Here is a 21,963-nt window from a genome sequence, read left to right as displayed (position 1 = left end):
TGGGTACTGGGGAAAAGGGGGGTCCCCATGGTGTCACAATGGGCCCTGGGGACAAGGGGGTCCCCCAGATATCGCAATGGGCCCTGGGGACAAAGTAAGGTCCTGGGATGTCACAATGGACCATGAGGACAAGCGGGGTCCCCGGGATGTCACAATGGGCCCTGGGGACCAGGGGATGTCCTGGGATGTCACAATGGGCCCCAGTGACAAAGAGGGTCCTCATGGTGCCACAATGGGCCCTGGGGACAAAGGGGGTCCCCTGGATGTCACAATGGGCTCTGGGGACAAGGAGGGTCCCCAGGATGTCAAAATGGGCCCTGGGGACAAAGGGCGTCTCCAGGATGTCACAATGAGCCCTGCGGACAAGGGTGGTACCCACGGTGTCACAATGGGCCCTGGGCACAAGGGGGGGTCCCCATAGTGTCACAATGGGTCCTGGGGACAAGTGGGGTCCCCAGGACGTCACAATAGGTCCTGGGGACAATGTGGGGTCCTGGGATGTCACAATGGGCCCCAGTGACAAAGGGGGTCCCCTGAATGTCACAATGGGTCCTGGGGACAAGGGGGGTCCCCAGGATGTCACAATGGGCCCTGGGGACAAGGGGGGGTGCCCAGGATGTCACAATGGGCCCTGGGGACAATGGGGGGTCCTGGAATGTCGCAATGGGCCCTGGGGACAATAGGGGTCCCCAGGATGTCACAATGGGCACTGGGGACAATGGGGGGTGCCCAGGATGTGAGAATGGGTTCCCAGTGACAAGGAGGGGTCCCCATGGTGTCACAATAGGCCCTGGGGACAAAGTGGGGTCCTAGAATGTCACAATGGGCCCTGGGGACAAGGGTGGTACCCACGGTGTCACAATGGGCTCTGGGCACAAGGGGGGGTCCCCATAGTGTCACAATGGGTCCTGGGGACAATGTGGGGTCCTGGGAGTTCACAATGGCCCCAGTGACAAAGGGGGTCCCCTGAATGTCACAATGGGTCCTGGGGATAATGCGGGGTCCTGGGACGTCACAATGGGCCCTGGGGACAAGAGGGGGTCCCCAGGATGTCACAATGGGCCCTGGGGACAAAGAGGGGACCCCTGAATGTCACAATGGGCCCTGGGGACAAGGGGGTGCCGAGGATGTCACAATGGGCCTTGGGGACAATGGGGGGTCCTGGGACGTCACAATGGGCCCTGGGGACAAGGAGGGATCCCCAGGATGTTACAATGGGCCCTGGGGACAATGGGGGGTCCTGGGACGTCACAATGGGCTCTGGGGACAAGGGGGGGTCCCCAGGATGTCACAATGTGCCCTGGGTTTAAAAGAGGCGTCCCCTGAATGTCACAATGGGCCCTGGGGACAATAGGGGGTCCTAAGACGTCACAATGGGCCCCAGTGACAAGGGGGGGTCCCCTGAATGTCACAATGGGCCCTGGGGACAAGGGGGTGCAGTGGATGTCACAATGGGCCCTGGGGACAATGGGGGGTCCTGGAATGTCACAATGGGCCCTGGGGACAAGCAGGGGTCTCCATGGTGTCACAATGGGTTCCCAGTGACAAGGGGGGGTCCCTATGGTGTCACAATGGGCCCTGGGGACAAACGTGGTTCCCCTCAATATCAAAATGGGTCCTGGGGACAAAGTGGGCTCCTCGGATGTCACAATGGACACTGGGGACAACGGGAGGTCCTGGGACGTCACAATGGGCCCTGGGGACAAAGTTGGTCCCCACGATGTCTCAATGAGCCCCAGTGACAAAGGGGGTCCCCAGGATGTCACAATGGGCCGTGGGGACAATGAGGGGTCCTGGGACATCACAATGGGTCCTGGGGACAAGGGGGGGACCCCTGAATGTCACAATGGGCCCTGGGGACAATGTGGGGTCCTGGGATGTCACAATGGGCCCCAGTGACAAAGGGGGTCCCCTGAATGTCGCAATGGGCCCTGGTGACAATGGGGGATCCTGGGACGTCACAATGGGCCCTGGGGACACGGAGGGATCCCCAGGATGTCACAATGGGCCCTGGGGACAAGGAGGGATCCCCAGGATGTCACAATGGGCTCTAGGGACAATGGGGGGTCCTGGGAAGTCACAATGGGCCCTGGGGACAAGGGGGGGTCCCCTGAATGTCACAATGGGCCCTGGGGAGAAAGGGGGTCCCCAGGATGTCAAAATGGGCCTTGGGGACAAAGTGGGGTTCTTGGATATCACAATGTGACACAGTGACAAAGGGGTTCCCCATGGTGCCACAATGAGCGCTGGGGACAAAGGGAGGTCCCTAGGATGTCACAATGGGCCCTTGGGACAATGGGGTTCCTGGGATGTCACAACGGGTCCCCAGTGACAAAGGGGGTCCCCAGGATGTCTCAATGGGCCCTGAGGACAATGGGAGGTCCCCATGGTGTCACAAAGGGTCCCCAGTGACAAGGGAGGTCCCCACGGTGCCAGGATGGGTCCTGGGGACAAGGAGGTCCCCAGGATGTCACCATGGGCCCTGGGGACAAAGGGGGTCCCCAGGATGTCACAATGGGCCCTGGGGACAAAGAGGCTCCCCAGGATGTCACAATGGGACCTGGGGACAAGGGGGTCTCCAGGAACTCACAATGGGCTCTGGGGACAATGGAGGTTCCCCAGGATGTTCACAATAGGCCCTGAGGACAAGGGGTGGTCCCCATGGTGTCACAATGGGTCCCCAGTGACAAGGGGGTCCCCAAGGTGTCACAATGGGCCCTGGGGACAATGGGGGGTCCTGGGACGTAACAATAGGCCCTAGGGACAAAGGGGGTCCCCACGGTGTTACAATGGTCCCGGGTGACAAAGGGGGATGCCCAGGATGTCACAATGGGCCCTGAGGATAAGGAGGGGTCTCCATGGAGTCACAATGGGTCCCCAGTGACAAGGAGGGTCCCCATGGTGTCACGATGGGTCCTGGGGACAAGGGGGTCCCCAGGATGTAAGAATGAACCCTGGGGACAATGGGGGGTCCTGGGACGTCACAATGGGTCCTTGGGACAAAGGGGGTCTCCAGGATGTCACAATGGGCTCTGGGGACAATGCAGGGTCCTGGGACGTCACAATGGGTCCTTAGGACAAAGAGGGGTCCCCAGGATGTCACAATGGGCCCTGGGGACAATGTGGGGTCCTGGGATGTCACAATGGGCCCCAGTGACAAAGGGGGTCCCCTGAATGTCACAATGGGCCCTGGGGACAAGGAGAGATCCCCAGGATGTCACAATGGGCCCTGGGGACAAGGGGGTGCAGAGGATGTCACAATAGGCCCTGGGGACAATGGGGGGTCCTGGGACGTCACAATGAGCCCTGGGGACAAGGAGGGATCCCCAGGATGTCACAATGGGCCATGGGGACAATGGGGGGTCCCGGGACATTACAATGGGCCCGGGGAACAAGGGGGTTCCCCAGGATGTCACAATGGGCCCTGGGGACAAAGAGGGGCCCTACGACGTCACAATCAGCCCTGGGTACAAGGGGGGATCCCCTGAAAGTCACAATGAGCCTTGGGAGCAGAGGGGGCTCCCCAGGACGTCACAATGGGCCCTGGGAACAATGGGGGTCCCTTGAAGGTCACAATGGGCCCTGGGGACAATGGTGGGTCCCCTGAATGACAAAATGGGCCCTGGAGACAAAGGGGGGTCCGCAGGATGTCACAATGGGCACTGGGGACAAAGGGGAGGTCCCCATGGTGTCACAATGGGCCCAAGTGACAAGGAGGGTCCCCACGGTGCCACGATGGGTCCTGGGGACAAGGGGGTCCCCCAGATGTCACAATGGGCCCTGGGGACAAGGGGTGGTCCCCATAGTGTCACAATGGGTCCTGGGGACAAGTGGGGTCCCCAGGATGTCACAATAGGTCCTGGGGACAATGTGGGGTCCTGGGATGTCACAATGGGCGCCAGTGACAAAGGGGGTCCCCTGAATGTCACAATGGGTCCTGGTTACAATGTGGGGTCCTGGGACGTCACAATGGGCCCTGGGGACAAGGAGGGATCCCCAGGATGTCACAATGGGCCCTGGGGACAATGGGGGGTCCTGGGACGTCACAATGGGCCCCAGTGACAAGGGGGGGGTCCCCAGGATGTCACAATGGGCCCTGAGGACAAAGAGGGGTCCCCTGAATGACACAATGGGCCCTGGGGACAAGGGCGTGCCGAGGATGTCACAATGGGCCCTGGGGACAATGGGGGTCCTGGAATGTCACAATGGGCACTGGGGACTATGGGGGTCCCCAGGATGTCACAATGGGCCTTGGGGACAATAGGAGGTTCTGGGATGTCACAATGGGCCCTGGGGACAATGGGGGGTGCCCAGGATGTGAAAATGAGTCCTGAGGACATGGGGGAGTCCCCATGGTGTCACAATGGGTCCCCAGTGACAAGGAGGGGTCCCCATGGTGTCACAATAGGCCCTGGGGACAAAAGTGGTTGCCATGGTGCCACAAGGGGCCCTGGGGTCAAAGGCGGTCCCCATGGTGCTAAAATGGGCCCTGGGAGCAAGGGGGTGGCCAGGATGTCACAATGGGTCCTGGGGACAATGGGGGGTGCCCAGGATGTCACAATGGACCCTGAGGACAAGGGGGGGTCTCCATGGTGTCACAATGGGTCCCCAGTGACAAGGGGGGGTCCCCATGGTGCCACAATGAGCCCTGGGGACAAAGGGAGGTCCCTACGATGTCACAATGGGCCCTGGGGACTAATGAGGTCCCCACGGTGTCACAATGCGTCCTGGAGAAAAAGGGGGGTCCCCAGGATGTCACAATGGGCTCTTGGCACAATGGGGTTCCTGGGATGTCACAATGGCTCCCCAGTGACAAAGGGGGTCCCCAGGATGTCACAATGGGCCCTGAGGACAATGGGAGGTCCCCGTGGTGTCACAAAGGGTCCCCAGTGACAAGGGAGGTCCCCACGGTGCCACGATGGGTCCTGGGGACAAGGAGGTCCCCAGGATGCCACAATGGGCCCTGGGGACAATGGGGGGTCCTGGGACGTCACAATGGGCCCTGGGGATAAAGGGGGTCCCCAGGATGTCACAATGGGCCCTGGGGACAAAGAGGGGACCCCTGAATGTCACAATGGGCCCTGGGGACAAGGGGGTGCAGTGGATGTCACAATGGGCCCTGGGGACAATGGGGGGTCCTGGAATGTCACAATGGGCCCTGGGGACAAAGGGGATGTGCCCATGGTGCCACAATGGGTCCTGGGAGCAAGGGGGTCCCCAGGATGTCACAATGGGTCCTGGGGACAATGGGAGGTGCCCAAGATGTCACAATGGACCCTGAGGACAAGCAGGGGTCTCCATGGTGTCACAATGGGTCCCCAGTGACAAGGGGGGGTCCCCATGGTGTCACAATGGGCCCTGGGGACAAACGTGGTTCCCCTCAATATCAAAATGCGTCCTGGGGACAAAGTGGGCTCCTCGGATGTCACAATGGACACTGGGGACAACGGGAGGTCCTGGGACGTCACAATGGGCCCTGGGGACAAAGTTGGTCCCCACGATGTCTCAATGAGCCCCAGTGACAAAGGGGGGTCCCCAGGATGTCACAATGGGCCGTGGGGACAATGAGGGGTCCTGGGACATCACAATGGGTCCTGGGGACAAGGGGGGGACCCCTGAATGTCACAATGGGCCCTGGGGACAATGTGGGGTCCTGGGATGTCACAATGGGCCCCAGTGACAAAGGGGGTCCCCTGAATGTCACAATGGGCCCTGGGGACAATGGGGGATCCTGGGACGTCACAATGGGCCCTGGGGACACGGAGGGATCCCCAGGATGTCACAATGGGCCCTGGGGACAAGGAGGGATCCCCAGGATGTCACAATGGGCTCTAGGGACAATGGGGGGTCCTGGGAAGTCACAATGGGCCCTGGGGACAAGGGGGGGTCCCCTGAATGTCACAATGGGCCCTGGGGAGAAAGGGGGTCCCCAGGATGTCAAAATGGGCCTTGGGGACAAAGTGGGGTTCTTGGATATCACAATGTGACACAGTGACAAAGGGGTTCCCCATGGTGCCACAATGAGCGCTGGGGACAAAGGGAGGTCCCTAGGATGTCACAATGGGCCCTTGGGACAATGGGGTTCCTGGGATGTCACAACGGGTCCCCAGTGACAAAGGGGGTCCCCAGGATGTCTCAATGGGCCCTGAGGACAATGGGAGGTCCCCATGGTGTCACAAAGGGTCCCCAGTGACAAGGGAGGTCCCCACGGTGCCAGGATGGGTCCTGGGGACAAGGAGGTCCCCAGGATGTCACCATGGGCCCTGGGGACAAAGGGGGTCCCCAGGATGTCACAATGGGCCCTGGGGACAAAGAGGCTCCCCAGGATGTCACAATGGGACCTGGGGACAAGGGGGTCTCCAGGAACTCACAATGGGCTCTGGGGACAATGGAGGTTCCCCAGGATGTTCACAATAGGCCCTGAGGACAAGGGGTGGTCCCCATGGTGTCACAATGGGTCCCCAGTGACAAGGGGGTCCCCAAGGTGTCACAATGGGCCCTGGGGACAATGGGGGGTCCTGGGACGTAACAATAGGCCCTAGGGACAAAGGGGGTCCCCACGGTGTTACAATGGTCCCGGGTGACAAAGGGGGATGCCCAGGATGTCACAATGGGCCCTGAGGATAAGGAGGGGTCTCCATGGAGTCACAATGGGTCCCCAGTGACAAGGAGGGTCCCCATGGTGTCACGATGGGTCCTGGGGACAAGGGGGTCCCCAGGATGTAAGAATGAACCCTGGGGACAATGGGGGGTCCTGGGACGTCACAATGGGTCCTTGGGACAAAGGGGGTCTCCAGGATGTCACAATGGGCTCTGGGGACAATGCAGGGTCCTGGGACGTCACAATGGGTCCTTAGGACAAAGAGGGGTCCCCAGGATGTCACAATGGGCCCTGGGGACAATGTGGGGTCCTGGGATGTCACAATGGGCCCCAGTGACAAAGGGGGTCCCCTGAATGTCACAATGGGCCCTGGGGACAAGGAGAGATCCCCAGGATGTCACAATGGGCCCTGGGGACAAGGGGGTGCAGAGGATGTCACAATAGGCCCTGGGGACAATGGGGGGTCCTGGGACGTCACAATGAGCCCTGGGGACAAGGAGGGATCCCCAGGATGTCACAATGGGCCATGGGGACAATGGGGGGTCCCGGGACATTACAATGGGCCCGGGGAACAAGGGGGTTCCCCAGGATGTCACAATGGGCCCTGGGGACAAAGAGGGGCCCTACGACGTCACAATCAGCCCTGGGTACAAGGGGGGATCCCCTGAAAGTCACAATGAGCCTTGGGAGCAGAGGGGGCTCCCCAGGACGTCACAATGGGCCCTGGGAACAATGGGGGTCCCTTGAAGGTCACAATGGGCCCTGGGGACAATGGTGGGTCCCCTGAATGACAAAATGGGCCCTGGGGACAAAGGGGGGTCCGCAGGATGTCACAATGGGCACTGGGGACAAAGGGGAGGTCCCCATGGTGTCACAATGGGCCCAAGTGACAAGGAGGGTCCCCACGGTGCCACGATGGGTCCTGGGGACAAGGGGGTCCCCCAGATGTCACAATGGGCCCTGGGGACAAGGGGTGGTCCCCATAGTGTCACAATGGGTCCTGGGGACAAGTGGGGTCCCCAGGATGTCACAATAGGTCCTGGGGACAATGTGGGGTCCTGGGATGTCACAATGGGCGCCAGTGACAAAGGGGGTCCCCTGAATGTCACAATGGGTCCTGGTTACAATGTGGGGTCCTGGGACGTCACAATGGGCCCTGGGGACAAGGAGGGATCCCCAGGATGTCACAATGGGCCCTGGGGACAATGGGGGGTCCTGGGACGTCACAATGGGCCCCAGTGACAAGGGGGGGGTCCCCAGGATGTCACAATGGGCCCTGAGGACAAAGAGGGGTCCCCTGAATGACACAATGGGCCCTGGGGACAAGGGCGTGCCGAGGATGTCACAATGGGCCCTGGGGACAATGGGGGGTCCTGGAATGTCACAATGGGCACTGGGGACTATGGGGGTCCCCAGGATGTCACAATGGGCCTTGGGGACAATAGGAGGTTCTGGGATGTCACAATGGGCCCTGGGGACAATGGGGGGTGCCCAGGATGTGAAAATGAGTCCTGAGGACATGGGGGAGTCCCCATGGTGTCACAATGGGTCCCCAGTGACAAGGAGGGGTCCCCATGGTGTCACAATAGGCCCTGGGGACAAAAGTGGTTGCCATGGTGCCACAAGGGGCCCTGGGGTCAAAGGCGGTCCCCATGGTGCTAAAATGGGCCCTGGGAGCAAGGGGGTGGCCAGGATGTCACAATGGGTCCTGGGGACAATGGGGGGTGCCCAGGATGTCACAATGGACCCTGAGGACAAGGGGGGGTCTCCATGGTGTCACAATGGGTCCCCAGTGACAAGGGGGGGTCCCCATGGTGCCACAATGAGCCCTGGGGACAAAGGGAGGTCCCTACGATGTCACAATGGGCCCTGGGGACTAATGAGGTCCCCACGGTGTCACAATGCGTCCTGGAGAAAAAGGGGGGTCCCCAGGATGTCACAATGGGCTCTTGGCACAATGGGGTTCCTGGGATGTCACAATGGCTCCCCAGTGACAAAGGGGGTCCCCAGGATGTCACAATGGGCCCTGAGGACAATGGGAGGTCCCCGTGGTGTCACAAAGGGTCCCCAGTGACAAGGGAGGTCCCCACGGTGCCACGATGGGTCCTGGGGACAAGGAGGTCCCCAGGATGCCACAATGGGCCCTGGGGACAATGGGGGGTCCTGGGACGTCACAATGGGCCCTGGGGATAAAGGGGGTCCCCAGGATGTCACAATGGGCCCTGGGGACAAAGAGGGGACCCCTGAATGTCACAATGGGCCCTGGGGACAAGGGGGTGCAGTGGATGTCACAATGGGCCCTGGGGACAATGGGGGGTCCTGGAATGTCACAATGGGCCCTGGGGACAAAGGGGATGTGCCCATGGTGCCACAATGGGTCCTGGGAGCAAGGGGGTCCCCAGGATGTCACAATGGGTCCTGGGGACAATGGGAGGTGCCCAAGATGTCACAATGGACCCTGAGGACAAGCAGGGGTCTCCATGGTGTCACAATGGGTCCCCAGTGACAAGGGGGGGTCCCCATGGTGTCACAATGGGCCCTGGGGACAAACGTGGTTCCCCTCAATATCAAAATGGGTCCTGGGGACAAAGTGGGCTCCTCGGATGTCACAATGGACACTGGGGACAACGGGAGGTCCTGGGACGTCACAATGGGCCCTGGGGACAAAGTTGGTCCCCACGATGTCTCAATGAGCCCCAGTGACAAAGGGGGGTCCCCAGGATGTCACAATGGGCCGTGGGGACAATGAGGGGTCCTGGGACATCACAATGGGTCCTGGGGACAAGGGGGGGACCCCTGAATGTCACAATGGGCCCTGGGGACAATGTGGGGTCCTGGGATGTCACAATGGGCCCCAGTGACAAAGGGGGTCCCCTGAATGTCACAATGGGCCCTGGGGACAATGGGGGATCCTGGGACGTCACAATGGGCCCTGGGGACACGGAGGGATCCCCAGGATGTCACAATGGGCCCTGGGGACAAGGAGGGATCCCCAGGATGTCACAATGGGCTCTAGGGACAATGGGGGGTCCTGGGAAGTCACAATGGGCCCTGGGGACAAGGGGGGGTCCCCTGAATGTCACAATGGGCCCTGGGGAGAAAGGGGGTCCCCAGGATGTCAGAATGGGCCATGGGGACAAAGTGGGGTTCTTGGATATCACAATGTGACACAGTGACAAAGGGGGTCCCCATGGTGCCACAATGAGCCCTGGGGACAAAGGGAGGTCCCTAGGATGTCACAATGGGCCCTTGGGACAATGGGGTTCCTGGGATGTCACAACGGGTCCCCAGTGACAAAGGGGGTCCCCAGGATGTCTCAATGGGCCCTGAGGACAATGGGAGGTCCCCATGGTGTCACAAAGGGTCCCCAGTGACAAGGGAGGTCCCCACGGTGCCAGGATGGGTCCTGGGGACAAGGAGGTCCCCAGGATGTCACCACGGGCCCTGGGGACAAAGGGGGTCCCCAGGATGTCACAATGGGCCCTGGGGACAAAGAGACTCCCCAGGATGTCACAATGGGACCTGGGGACAAGGGGGTCTCCAGGATGTCACAATGGGCTCTGGGGACAATGGAGGTTCCCCAGGATGTTCACAATAGGCCCTGAGGACAAGGGGTGGTCCCCATGGTGTCACAATGGGTCCCCAGTGACAAGGGGGTCCCCAGGGTGTCATAATGGGCCCTGGCGACAAAAGGGGTCCCCAGGATTTCACAATAGCACTGGGGACAAAGGGGGGTCATGGGATGTCACAATGGGCTCCAGTGACAAAGAGGGTCCCCATGGTGCCACAATGGGCCCTGGAGACAAAGGGGGTCCCCTGGATGTCACAATCGGCTCTGGGGACAAGGAGGGTCCCCAGGATGTCACAATGGGCCCTGGGGACAAAGAGCGTCCCTAGCATGTCACAATGGGCCCTGGGGACAATGGGGGGTCCTGGGACGTCACAATGGGCCCTGGCGACAAGGGGGTGCAGAGGATGTCACAATGGGCCCTGGGGACAATGTCGGGTCCTGGGACGTCACAATGGGCCCTGGGGACAATGGGGGGTCCCCTGAATGTCACAATGGGCCCTGGGGACAAGGGGGTGCAGTGGATGTCACAATGGGCCCTGGGGACAATGTCGGGTCCTGGGACGTCACAATGGGCCCTGGGGACAAGAGGGGGTCCCCAGGATGTCACAGTGGACCCTGGGGACAAAGAGGGGTCCCCTGAATGTCACAATGGGCCCTGGGGACAAGGGGGTGCAGTGGATGTCACAATGGGCCCTGGGGACAATGGGGGGTGTCCAGGATGTGAGAATGAGTCCTGAGGACAAGGCTGGGTCCCCATGGTGTCACAATGGGTCCCCAGTGACAAGGAGGGGTCCCCATGGTGTCACAATAGGCCCTGGGGACAAAGGGGGTGTTCCCATGGTGCCACAACGGGCCCTGGGGACAAAGGGGGGTCCTGGGATGTCACAATGGGCCCTGGGGACAAAGGGGGTGTTCCCATGGTGCCACAACGGGCCCTGGGAGCAAGGGGATGGCCAGGATGTCACAATGGGTCCTGGGGAAAATGGGGGGTGCCCAGGATGTCACAATGGACCCTGAGGACAAGCGGGGGTCTCCATGGTGTGACAATGGGCCCCAGTGACAAAGGGGGTCCCCTGAATGTCACAATAGGTCCTGGGGACAATGGGGGGTCCTGGGACGTCACAATGGGCCCTGGGGACAAGGAGGGATCCCCAGGATGTCACAATGGGCCCTGGGGACAATGGGGGGTCCTGGGACGTCACAATGGGCCCTGGGGACAAGGAGGGATCCCCAGGATGTCAGAATGGGCCCTGGGGACAAAGAGGGGTCCCCTGAATGTCACAATGGGCCCTGGGGACAAGGGGGTGCAGAGGATGTCACAATGGGCCCTGGGGACAATGGGGGGTCCTGGGACATCACAATGGGCCCTGGAGACAAGGAGGGATCCCCAGGATGTCACAATGGGCCCTGGGGACAATGGGGGGTCCTGGGACGTCACAATGGGCCCTGGGGACAAGGGGGTGCAGTGGATGTCACAATGGGCCCTGGGGACAATGGGGGGTGTCCAGGATGTGAGAATGAGTCCTGAGGACAAGGCGGGGTCCCCATGGTGTCACAATGGGTCCCCAGGGACAAGGAGGGGTCCCCATGGTGTCACAATAGGCCCTGGGGACAAAGGGGGTGTTCCCATGGTGCCACAACGGGCCCTGGGGACAAAGGGGGGTCCTGGGATGTCACAATGGGCCCTGGGGACAAAGGGGGTGTTCCCATGGTGCCACAACGGGCCCTGGGAGCAAGGGGATGGCCAGGATGTCACAATGGGTCCTGGGGAAAATGGGGGGTGCCCAGGATGTCACAATGGACCCTGAGGACAAGCGGGGGTCTCCATGGTGTCACAATGGGCCCCAGTGACAAAGGGGGTCCCCTGAATGTCACAATAGGTCCTGGGGACAATGGGGGGTCCTGGGACGTCACAATGGGCCCTGGGGACAAGGAGGGATCCCCAGGATGTCACAATGGGCCCTGGGGACAAGGAGGGATCCCCAGGATGTCACAATGGGCCCTGGGGACAATGGGGGGTCCTGGGACGTCACAATGGGCCCTGGGGACAAGGAGGGATCCCCAGGATGTCAGAATGGGCCCTGGGGACAAAGAGGGGTCCCCTGAATGTCACAATGGGCCCTGGGGACAAGGGGGTGCAGAGGATGTCACAATGGGCCCTGGGGACAATGGGGGGTCCTGGGACATCACAATGGGCCCTGGGGACAAGGAGGGATCCCCAGGATGTCACAATGGGCCCTGGGGACAATGGGGGGTCCTGGGACGTCACAATGGGCCCTGGGGACAAGGGGGTGCAGTGGATGTCACAATGGGCCCTGGGGACAATGGGGGGTGTCCAGGATGTCACAATGTGCCCTGGGTACAAAGAGGCGTCCCCTGAATGTCGCAATGGGCCCTGGGGACAATGGGGGGTCCTGGGATGTCACAATGGGCCCTGGGGCCAAACAGGGATCCCCAGGATGTCACAATGGGCCCTGGGGACAATGGGGCGTCCTGGGACGTCACAATGGGCCCCAGTGATAAGGGGGCATCCCCAGGATGTCATAATGGGCTCTGGGAACTAGGGGGGTCCTTCGATGTCACAATGGGCCCTGGGGACAAAGGGGGTCCCCTGAATGTCACAATGGGCCCTGGGGACAAAGGGGGGTCCTGGGATGTCTCAATGAGCCCTGCGGACAAGGGTGGTACCCACTGTCACAATGGGCCCTGGGAAAAAGGGGGGGACCCCATAGTGTCACAATGGGTCCTGGGGACAAGTGGGGTCCCCACGATGTCACAATGTGTCCTGGGGACAATGTGGGGTCCTGGGATGTCACAATGGGCCCCAGTGACAAAGGGGCCCCCTGAATGTCACAATGGGTCCTGGGGACAGTGGGGGGTCCTGGGACGTCACAATGGGCACTGGGGACAAGGAGGGATCCCCAGGATGTCACAATGGGCCCTGGGGACAAGGGGGTGCCCTGAATGTCACAATGGGCCCTGGGGACAATGGGGGATCCTGGGACGTCACAATGGGCCCCAGTGACAAGGCGGGGTCCCCAGGATGTCACAATGTGCCCTGGGGACAAAGAGGCATCCCCGGAATGTCACAATGGGCCCTGGGGACAAGGGGGTGCCCTGAATGTCACAATGGGCCCTGGGGACAAAGGGTGTCCTAAGACGTCACAATGGGCCCTGGGGACAAGGAGGGATCCTGGGACGTCACAATGGGCCCCACTGACAAGGGGGGGTCCCCAGGATGTCACAATGGGCCCTGGGGACAAAGAGGGGTCCCCAGGATGTCACAATGGGCCCTGGGGACAATGGGGGGTTCTAAGACGTCACAATGAACCCTGGGGACAACGGGGGGTCCTGGGACGTCACAATGGGCCCCAGTGACAAGGGGGGGTCCCCAGGATGTCACAATGGGCCCTGGGGACAAAGAGGGTCCCCTGAATGTCACAATGGGCCCTGGGGACAAGGGGGTGCAGTGGATGTCACAATGGGCCCTGGGGACAATGGGGGGTCCTGGAATGTCACAATGGGCCCTGGGGACAATGGGGGTCCCCAGGATGTCACAATGGGCCCTGGGGACAATGGGGGGTGCCCAGGATGTGAGAATGAGTCCTGAGGAGAAGGGGGGGTCCCCATGGTGTCATAATGGGTCGCCAGTGACAAGGAGGGGTCCCCATGGTGTCACAATAGGCCCTGGGGACAAAGTGGGGTCCTAGAATGTCACAATGGGCCCTGGTGCAAAAGGGGTTGCCATGGTGCCACAATGGGCCCTGGGGTCAAAGGGGGTCCCCATGGTGCTACAATGGGCCCTGGGGACAAAGCGGGGTCCTGGGATGTCACAATGGTTCCTGGGGACAAAGGTGATGTCCTCATGGTGCCATAATGGGCCCTGGGAGCAAGGGGGTCCCCAGGATGTCACAATAGGTGCTGGGGACAATGGGAGGTGCCCAAGATGTCACAATGGACCCTGAGGACAAGTGGGGGTCTCCATGGTGTCACAATGGGTCCCCAGTGACAAGGGGGGGTCCCCATGGTGTCACAATGGGTCCTGGGGTCAATGGGAGGTGCCCAAGATGTCACAATGGACCCTGAGGACAAGCGGGGGTCTCCATGGTGTCACAATGGGTCCCCAGTGACAAGGGGGGGTCCCCATGGTGTCACAATGGGCCCTGGGGACAAACGTGGCTCCCCTCAATATCAAAATGGGTCCTGGGGACAAAGTGGGCTCCTCGGATGTCACAATGGACACTGGGGACAACGGGAGGTCCTGGGACGTCAAAATGGGCCCTGGGGACAAAGTTGGTCCCCACGATGTCTCAATGAGCCCCAGTGACAAAGGGGGGTCCCCAGGATGTCACAATGGGCCGTGGGGACAATGAGGGGTCCTGGGACATCACAATGGGTCCTGGGGACAAGGGGGGGACCCCTGAATGTCACAATGGGCCCTGGGGACAATGTGGGGTCCTGGGATGTCACAATGGGCCCCAGTGACAAAGAGGGTCCCCTGAATGTCACAATGGGCTCTGGGGACAATGGGGGGTCCTGGGACGTCACAATGGGCCCTGGGGACAAGGAGGGATCCCCAGGATGTCACAAAGGGCCATAGGGACAATGGGGGGTCCTGGGAAGTCACAATGGGCCCTGGGGACAAGGGGGGGTCCCCTGAATGTCACAATGGGCCCTGAGGACAATGGGAGGTCTCCATGGTGTCACAAAGGGTCCCCAGTGACAAGGGAGGTCCCCACGGTGCCAGGATGGGTCCTGGGGACAAGGAGGTCCCCAGGATGTCACAATGGGCCCTGGGGACAATGAGGGTCCCCAGGATGTCACAATGGGCCCTGGGGACAAAGAGGCTCCCCAGGATGTCACAATGGGCCCTGGGGACAAAGAGGCTCCCCAGGATGTTCACAATGGGCCCTGAGGACAAGGGGTGGTCCCCATGGTGTCACAATGGGTCCCCAGTGACAAGGGGGTCCCCAAGGTGTCACAATGGGCCCTGGGGACAATGGGGGGTCCTGGAACGTAACAATAGGCCCTGGGGACAAAGGGGGTCCCCACGGTGTTACAATGGTCCCGGGGGACAAAGGGGGATGCCCAGGATGTCACAATGGGCCCTGAGGACAAGGAGGGTCCCCATGGTGTCACGATGGGTCCTGGGGACAAGGGGGTCCCCAGGATCTAACAATGAACCCTGGGGACAATGGGGGGTCCTGGGACGTCACAATGGGTCCTGGGGACAAAGGGGGTCTCCAGGATGTCACAATGGGCTCTGGGGACAATGCAGGGTCCTGGGACGTCACAATGGGTCCTTAGGACAAACAGGGGTCCCCAGGATGTCACAATGGGCCCTGGGGACAATGTGGGGTCCTGGGATGTCACAATGGGCCCCAGTGACAAAGGGGGTCCCCTGAATGTCACAATGGGCCCTGGGGACAATAGGGGGTCCTGGAATGTCACAATGGGCCCTGGGGACTATGGGGTGCCCAGGATGTCACAATGGACCCTGAGGACAAGGGGGGGTCTCCATGGTGTCACAATGGGTCCCCAGTGACAAGGGGGGGTCCCCATGGTGCCACAATGAGCCCTGGGGACAAAGGGAGGTCCCTAGAATGTCACAATGGGCCCTGGGGACTAATGAGGTCCCCACAGTGTCACAATGCGTCCTGGAGAAAAAGGGGGGTCCCCAGGATGTCACAATGGGCCCTTGGCACAATGGGTTCCTGGGATGTCACAATGGGCCCCCAGTGACAAAGGGGGTCCCCAGGATGTCTCAATGGGCCCTGAGGACAATGGGAGGTCCCCATGGTGTCACAATGGGTCCCCAGTAACAAGGGAGGTCCCCACAGTGCCACGATGGGTCCTGGGGACAAGGAGTTCCCCAGGATGCCACAATGGGCCCTGGGGACAATGGGGGGTCCTGGGACGTCACAATGGGACCTGGGGATAAGGGGCTCCACAGGATCTCACAATGGGCTCTGGAGACAATGGAGGTTCCCCAGGATGTTCACAATAGGCCCTGAGGACAAGGGGTGGTCTCCATGGTGTCACAATGGTTCCCCAGTGACAAGGGGGTCCCCAAGGTGTCACAATGGGCCCTGGGGACAATGGGGGTCCTGGGACGTAACAATAGGCCCTGGGGACAAGGGGGGTCCCCACAGTGTCTCAATGGGCCCTGGGGACAAAGGGGGTCCCCACAGTGTTACAATGGTCTCGGGGGACAAAGGGGGATACCCAGGATGTCACAATGGGCCCTGAGGACAAGGGGGGCTCCCCATGGTGTCACGATGGGTCCTGGGGACAAGGGGGTCCCCAGGATGTAACAATGGACCCTGGGGACAATGGGGGTCCTGGGACATCACAATGGGCCCTGGGGACAAAGGGGGTGCCCAGGATGTCACAATGGGCCCTGGGGACAATGGGGGGTCCTGGGATGTCACAATGGGTCCTGGGGACAATGGGGGGTCCTGGGATGTCACAATGGGCCCCAGTGACAAAGGGGGGTCCCCTGAATGTCACAATGGGCCCTGTGGACAACGGGAGGACCTGGGACGTCACAATGGGCCCTGGGGACAAAATTGGTCCCCACGATGTCTCAATGAGCCCCAGTGACAAATGGGGGTCCCCATGATGTCACAATGGGCCCTGGGGACAAGGAGGGGTCCCCTGAACGTCACAATGGCCCCTGGGGAGAAAGGGGGTCCCCAGGATGTCAAAATGGGCCTTGGGGAGAAAGTGGGGTTCTGGGATATCACAACGTGCCACAGTGACAAAGGGGGTCCCCATGGTGCCACAATGAGCCCTGGGGACAAAGGGAGGTCCCTAGGATGTCACAATGGGCCCCGGGGACTAATGAGGTCCCCACGGTGTCACAATGCGTCCTGGAGACAAAGGGGGGTCCCCAGGATGTCACAATGGGCCCTTGGGACAATGGGGTTCCTGGGATGTCACAATGGGTCCCCACTGACAAAGGGGGTCCCCAGGATGTCTCAATGGGCACTGAGGACAATGGGAGGTCCCCAGGATGTCACAATGGGCCCTGGGGACAATGGGGGGTCCTGGGACGTCACAATGGACCCTGGGGACAAAGGGGTCCCCAGGATGTCACAATGGGCCCTGGGGACAAGGAGGCTCCCCAGGATGTCACAATGGGCCCTGGGGACAATGTGGGGTCCTGGGACATCACAATGGGCCGTGGGGACAAAGGGGGTCCCCAGGATGTCACAATGGGCCCTGGGGACAAAGAGGCTCCCCAGGATGTCACAATGGGACCTGGGGACAAGGGGGTCCCCAGGATCTCACAGTGGGCTCTGGGGACAATGGAGGTTCCCCAGGATGTTCACAATAGGCCCTGAGGACAAGGGGGGGTCCCCATGGTGTCACAATGTGTCCCCAGTGACAAGGGGGGTCCCCAAGGTGTCACAATGGGCCCTGGGGACAATGTGGGGTCCTGGGACGTCACAATGGGCCCTGGGGACAAGGGGGCTTTGCCAGGATGTCACAAGGGGCCCTGGGGACAAAGAGGGGTCCCTACAGTGTCACAATGGGTCCTGGGGACACAGAGGGGCCCTAGGACCTCACAATCGGCCCTGGGGACAAAAGGGGGGTCCCCTGAAAGTCACAATGAGCCCGGGGAACAGAGGGGGTCCCCAGGATCTCACAATGGGCCCTGGGGACAAAGGGGGCTCCCCAGGATATCACAATGGGGCCTGAGGACAAGGGGAGGTCCCCATGGTGTTACAATGGGTCCCCAGCGACAAGGGGTCCCCCATGGTGTCACAATGAGCCCTGGGGACAATGGGGGGTCCTGGGATGTCACAATGGGCCCTGGGGACAAGGGGTTTAGGGGGTTGTGTTAGGGGGTTGTAGGATTAGGTGGTGCAGGATTTGGGGGTGCAAGGCCAGGGGATCAGGATTTTGCGGGGCCTGATTTGGGGCTACAGGGTCTGGGGTTGCAGGTTCCAGGGGTGCAGGATTTGGGGGTTCAGGGTTTAGGGGTGCAGTGGTTTGGAGTGCAGTGTTTTGGGGTGCAGGGTTTGGGGAAGGAGGATATGGGGGTGCAGGGTTTAGGGTGCAGGATCTTGGGGTGCAGGGGTTTGGGGTGGAGGGCTTGGTAGGGCAGGATTTGGGGGTGGAAAGTTTAGGGGTAGGGCTGGGGGTGCAGGAATTGGGGGTGAAGGGGTTGTGGGGTGCAGGCTTCTGGGTTGCAGGGTTTGGGAGATCGGTACGTGGGGCTGGAGGATTTGGGGGTGCAGGGTTTGGAGCAGCATGATCTGGGGGTGCAAGATTGGGGGTAGCAGGGTTTTGGGGAGCAGGGTTTCGGGGTCAGGCTTTACGGGGACAGGGTTTGGGGGGCAGGGTTGGGAGGGATGATTTTGGGGTGCAGGGTTTAGGGCAGCACGATCTTGGGGTGAAGGGGTTTGGCGTGAAGGGTTGGGTAGGACAGGATTTGGGGTGCAGGTTTTTAGGGTGCAACTTGTGGGGGTCAGGATTTGGGGTACAGGGTTTGGGGGTGCAGGGTTTAGTGGTGCAGGGTTTGGGGGTGCAGGTCTTGGGGAGGCAGAATTGGGGGTGCAGGTTTTTGGAGTTCAGGGATTTGGGGGTGCAGATTTTGGGTGTTCAGGACCTGGGGGTGCAGGATTTGGGGATGTAGGTTTGGGGGGCAGGGCTTAGGGTTTCAGTACCTTGGGTTGAAGAGGTTTGGGGTGAAGGGTTGTGTACGGCAGGATTTGGGGGTGCAGGGCTTTGGGCTGAATGTTTGGGGGTGCAGGGTTCGCATGTTTAGGAACTGGGGGTGCAGAATTTGGGTTTGCAGGTTTGGGGAATTTTGCGGTAAAGGATTTGGGGTGCAGGGTTGGGGGACGCAGGATCTGAGGGTGCAGCGTTTGGGGTGCAGAGTTAGGGGCTGCAGGATCTGGGGTGCAGGGTTTGGGGGGCACTGTTTTGGGGGGAAGGATTTGCGAGATGCAGGGTTTAAGGGTTTAGAATTGGAGGTGTCGAATTTTGGGGTGCAGGAGGTGTGGGGTTTGGGGTTGCAGGATTTCGGGGAGAATGGTTTGGGGGTGCAAGACTTGAGGGTGCAGGGTTTGGGGGTTTGGGACATGGGGCTGGAGGATTTGGGGGTGCAGGATTTGGGGTGCAGTGTGTGGGGGTGCAAGATCTTGGGGTGTACGAGCGTTGGGTGTGGGATTTGAAGGACAATGATTTGGGGGTGCAGGGATTGGGGGTGTAGGGTTTTGGGGTTGCTGCGTTTGGAGATTCGGGATGTGGAGGTCAAGGATTTAGGGGTACAAGGGCTGGTTGCAGGATTTGGGGTGCAGGGTTTGGTTGCAGGATTTGGGGTGCAGGGTTTGAAGTGCAGGGCTAAAGGGGGCAGGATTTGGAGTTGCAAGATTTGGTGGTCTGGGGTACTGGGCTGCAGGGTTTTGGGGTGCGGGATTTGGGGGTGCAGGTTCCATGTCTTTAGGAACTGGGCGGGGAGGGTTTCTTGGTGCGGACTTTTGAGTGCAAGTTTGAGGGGCCTTGATTTTGGGGTGCATGGTTTGGGGGGCAGGATTCCGGGTGTAAGGTTTTGAGGTGCAGGACTTGGGGGCGCAGGTTTCACACGTTAAGGAACTGGGGCTGCAGAGGTTGGGGGTGCAGCGTTGTGGGCTGCAGGGTTGAAGGGTGCAGGATTTAGGGGTACAGGTTTTGGGGGTGCAGGAGCTGGAGGTGCAGGCTGTAGGGATCAGAATATGGGGGTGCAGGGTTCTGGGGTGCAGGATCTGGGTGAGCAGGCTGTTGGGGTACAGAACCTTGTAGTTCAGCGTTTAGAGGCAGGATTTGGGGGTGCAGGGCTTTGGGGTGAGGGGTCTGGGGTGAGGGGTTCAGGTGTTCAGCACCTGGGGGTGCAGGACCTGAGGGTTGGAGGATTTGGGGGTGCAGGGATTTGGGGGTGCAGGGATATGGGGTGCAACTTGTGGGGTGCAGAGTTTTGGGTATAGGATTTTGGGGTGCAGAGTTTTGGGGGGGGGGATTGGGGGAGCAGGGTTTCAGGGTGCAAGGTTCAGTGGTGCAGCGTTCTGGGGGTGCAGGGTTTAGCGCCAGAATTGGGGGTGCAGGGTTTGGGATTGCAGGGTGTTGGGGGAAGGATCTGGGGGTACAAGATTTGGGGTAGCAGGGTTTTGGGGTGCAACTTGTGGGGGCAGGATTTGGGGTACAGGAGGTTGGGGGTGCAGGGTTTGGGGTGTAGGATTTAGTGGAGCAGGGACTGGGGGTGAAGGTCTTGTGGAGGCAGAATTGGGGGTGCAGGTCTTGGGGAGGCAGAATTGGGGGTGCAGATTTTGGCTGTTCAGGACCTGGGGGTGCAGGATTTGGGGATGTAGGTTTTGGGGGGTAGATTTTGGGGTGCTGGGTTCGGCACATGGGTCTGGAGGATTTGGGGGTGCGGGGTTTCAGGGTTCAGAATTTGGAGGTGTGGACTTTTGGGGTGCAGGGGTTGGGAGTGCAGGGTGGTGGGGGTGAGAGATTTGGGTGCAGGATTTGGGGGTGCAGAGTTTTGGGAGGCAAGGATCCGGGTCTGCAGGATTTGGGGGTTCAGTGTTTAGGGCAGCACAATCTTGGGGTGCAGGGGTTTGCAGTGAAAGGTTTGGTAGGCAGGATTTGGGGTGCAGGATTCTGGGGTGCTGGGTTTGGGGTACAGGATTTGGTGTTGCAGGGATGGGGTTGAAGGGTTTGGGTTGCCAGGCCTTTGAGGTGCAGGATTTGGAGGTGCAAGGTTTGGGAGGGAATTCTTTGGGGTGCAGGGTTTGGGGGCAGGTTTAGGGGTGGAGGGTATAGGACGGAAGGATTTGGGAATGCAGGGTTTGGGGTGCAGGTTTCGGGGTTCAGGAAGGTAGGGAGGGCAGGATTAGGGGGTGCAAGGTTTCAGTTGTAGGGTTTAGGGGTGCAGACTTTGGTAGGGCCGAATTTGGGGGTGCAGGATCTGGGGTGCAGGGTTTGGGAAGACAGGATCGGGGGTGGAGGATTTGGGGGTGCAGGATTGAGGGGCAGGGTTTTGGTGCAGGGCTTGGGGTCAGGATCTGGGGTGCAGGTTTGGGAAGAGTATTTTGGGGTGCAGGATTTTGGGTGCCGTGTCTGCGGGGCAGGTTTGGGGTGATCACTGCTGATCCGCACACACTCGCTCTCTCTGGTATTCACCTCCACTCCTGCTCCTCCACCTCCCCACTGTTCTCTCCACCTCCTCTCTTCTCGTTCCCACCACACTCTGCACACAGACCCGACCACTGAGAATGTTCCAGAACACGCTGATCCAAACCCCGCTGGGACCTCCAGGCTCCATGGCAATGTGAAAATGGAGTGTGCCACTGAATCCCTTTGGGTGTCAAACACCTTGAAGGTGCTGGAGTCCAAGCACAACCCCCCGGCGCTGCCCACGGCCCTCAGGAGCTCCTGTGGAAACCCCTCCAGGGATGGCGGCTCCAGCCCTGCCCTGGGCAGCCCGTTCAGTGTCCGACAGCCCTCGCTGGGAGGAACAGCTCCCAGGCTCCAGCCAGAAGCTCACCCGGTACCGCTGGGGCCGTCTCCTCTCCTCCTGCCGCTCGTTCCCGGGCAGAGTCCCCGAAGCCCGCTCTCCGGGCGCTCTGCGGGCGGCTCCTGGCCCGGCCGCCCCCCGCACTCCCGCTCTGGCTCCGCCCCAAGGCTCAGGCGGGAACGGCCGCTGCGGCCCGGCCGGCCAATCGCAGCTCGCCGCCTCAGCCCCGCCCCCTCAAACCAGCCCTTGGCCCCGCCCCCTCCCCCCATCCCCTCAGGAGGAGCCGCA

General features: G+C 60.8%; 1 long non-coding RNA gene across 1 annotated transcript in view; it reads left to right on the top strand.

The window, feature by feature from the left end:
* The window catches only part of LOC139826090 (uncharacterized), a 567,662-nt gene that overhangs the window by 401,781 nt on the left and 143,918 nt on the right, over window positions 1–21,963 (top strand). The gene's annotated exons all lie outside the window — the stretch shown is intronic.

This window comes from Patagioenas fasciata, chromosome 34 (assembly GCF_037038585.1).
Source record: "Patagioenas fasciata isolate bPatFas1 chromosome 34, bPatFas1.hap1, whole genome shotgun sequence".
NCBI lineage: Eukaryota > Metazoa > Chordata > Aves > Columbiformes > Columbidae > Patagioenas > Patagioenas fasciata.
This window is presented reverse-complemented; position numbering and strand designations above follow the sequence as displayed.